At 31.0% G+C, this 2,811-nt stretch overlaps 1 long non-coding RNA gene across 1 annotated transcript; it reads left to right on the forward strand.

Annotated features, from left to right (window-relative positions):
• Positions 1–222: 222 nt before the first annotated feature.
• Positions 223–2,306, forward strand: LOC105123938 (uncharacterized). The gene is made up of 3 exons (XR_841975.1): positions 223–374; positions 479–560; positions 2,255–2,306. It is a non-coding gene; the product is annotated as an uncharacterized LOC105123938 (long non-coding RNA).
• Positions 2,307–2,811: the final 505 nt, after the last annotated feature.

The raw sequence follows: 2,811 nt of genomic DNA on the forward strand, positions 1-2,811 counted from the left end.
CCTGGGACCTGGATGACTCGGGTCTATGGCTGGGCAGGATTTAAGAGAAAAACAGGCCAGGAATTGGCCCGGTCAGACCTGGAAGGTTGACTTGGAAGGTCGACCCGGGACCCGGCCAGCCAGGGCAAACGCCGCTGAGACCCAGGTTTATGTTTTTTTAATATCTTCATGACCGAAACGACATCGTTTTGGCTTTTTACACTTAAAAGGCTAAAGCGAGAAGAGTAGAGGAACGAACGCAGTGTAGAAGTGAGAAGACCTAATTAATTTCAAACCTAATTCAAGAAATCTTCAAACATATTTCAGACGCGAAGAAGAACGGAGGAGCAGAAGACTCTTGAATTCTTGCTTGCTGTTTTAAATCTGAGAATAAGGTTAGATGAGCTATTGACCGAATTCATTTTTCTTTCTTCTTTTGCTATCCTTTGTTTCAAATTGAAATATCTTTTAAAGATTATTCCCTCTGTTGAACTTGCAGGAGAGCTTTACTATAACAGTGGCATCGATTCTTCCCTTTGTTGAACCATTTGTTTTGAACTGGCAGGCTTGCAGCTCCACATGTATATATCTTATATTCTTTGTTCTTTTATTTTTCTGCGACTTCAAATGGTCAAAGACTTGAACTTTGCTGTGAATATTGTTGTGAATATTGCTCATACATGGAAAAAAATGTATGAGAAAGCTCTTGACTTGCTATTTTATTTTATAGTGAATTTTGTTTTACTGTTTGTTCATTCTACTTCTGCAATTAGTTGTTTTTGCTTCTGCTGGAGTGATTGAATTTGTCAATTTGATGTCCCTATTTGTTTATTTTGCTTTTGTTTTTTCTATTAATTTTGTTACTGTTCTGCTTAAGGTGGTCGTGCTTAGTTAATTTTCTCCATGGAAGTGCAAAAAAGGAAAGGTAAAACTTTGCAATTGAGCTAAGAAATTCTAGAAGACTATAATGTAATCTTAGAAATTAAATTTCTTCACAAATAATTCTTCTACAGACCCGAGAGGTGGTGCTGGTCTCAGCAAATATCACTTAAAATGTGAAAGAAACATTAGAAAATAAATTATTGAAGTCATTTATTCATTATATAATAAAAGTATATATTGGCTTGAAATTATATTCCCTCTTATAAATTATGCCTGACCGTGAAAGAAGTATGCTGATGATTTATTAGGTGTTGACGAGAATGACTCATTTTCATCGATATTTGATCCAAATTTTACTTCCATGGACATAGAAAAACTTAATATATTTATGCAACAAAAGTGAATGTGTTGTTGATTTAGAATTTATGTTGTTAGATATTTTGTTTAAAATATTTTAGAATTTATGTTGTTAGATGTTTTGTTTAAAATATTTTAGAATTCATATTTGGTTTGTGTTTTGGATATTGAATTTAATTTATGTTGTTGGTTTAAAATTTAAATTTGGTTTATGTAAGTGTTGCATTGTAAATTTATAACTAGTTAGGTGTTTTTTTTTGGTTGACCCTGATCAACTCATCTGACCCGTGACCTGATCACTGGACTAAGTCAATAACCGGATCAGATTTTAAAACTATGATATAAATATTACTAATGAGTTTATTTTTTTAACACTCTTAATGTTATTCCTTCAAATGTCTCTAAACAACAAGAGCGGCAAATAAGTATTTGAGAAAAGCTAGTTTTAAAATTAATTTCTTCTATTTAGTATAGTAAATCAAAAGAGTTGGCTCCTAGTTTATTTTGTATTATTTTTAGAGATTGAATTTCATTAAAAATCCAATTCTTAACATTAAAAATGATCCAAGTATGATATTTTATTAAAATCTCTTAACATTAAAAATGATCCAGGTATGATATTCTATTAAAATCTCTTAGTGAAATTTAATTAGGAGGGCTTCGAACATATTGTATATTTAAATTCTTGTTTGTAATCTTTTAGTATTTTTTGTTGTTGTTGCTTTTTTAAAAAAAGTGCAATTGAAGGAAACATTAGATTCTATTTAGTGTTTATTAAGAGAGTGGTAAAAATTATTTTTTAAAATATTTTTTATTGGAAAATGCATTAAATTAATATATATATTTTTTATTTTTTAAATTATTTTTTTGAAATCAATACATTAAAATGATTCAAAAACAAAAACAAAAAAATTTAAAACTAAAATTAATTTAAAAAAATCTTTAAAAATTTAATTAGATAACAATACCGAACAAGTAGTTTGACGGGCTACCACTGAAGTTTCTTGTTCATCATGTCACGCCTTCTTTTCTTCAGGGTGCTCTTGACATCAACTTGCTCGTGATACACTTCCACATTTCACAAACACAAACATATCATTTGAAAAACATGGTGACAGAAACCTTGAAAGGCTCTCCAGTTATTCTTTTTTGAAGCAATGTTTCTTTCTCTATTTTACTTGTAGGCTATTCGTTACTGGTTGGTCGAAATCTGCAGTGGTTATTAGACAGCATTGAATAAATTATTATATTGTTGTGATCTTGACATTTTAGAAATTCCAAAATTCTTTCTGCTTAAAGCTTTATTAATTCAGTGGTTAATGTCTAAAAAAGGGCAGAAGATATTGCAGGGAAATAAGAAAGTGATCAGTCAAGGTATTGTCCAGGATAAATTATCTTACAAACTAAAATTAGGCAAGACATTGAAGAACCATCACTAGGACATCGCGAGAGAAGGTAGCAGGCGTAAGCTTAGATGGACATGGCTGAAGAAGCTTTATTCCCATCAAAATACAGGGAAGGCCAAAGTAGCACTCTAGCACTTAGAAGTCTTTCAAAGCAACCCAGATTATAGAGCATAGAAACTGGTTATGA

Source organism: Populus euphratica, unplaced genomic scaffold (genome assembly GCF_000495115.2).
Source record: "Populus euphratica unplaced genomic scaffold, PopEup_1.0 scaffold12.1, whole genome shotgun sequence".
In the NCBI taxonomy this organism is placed as follows: domain Eukaryota; kingdom Viridiplantae; phylum Streptophyta; class Magnoliopsida; order Malpighiales; family Salicaceae; genus Populus; species Populus euphratica.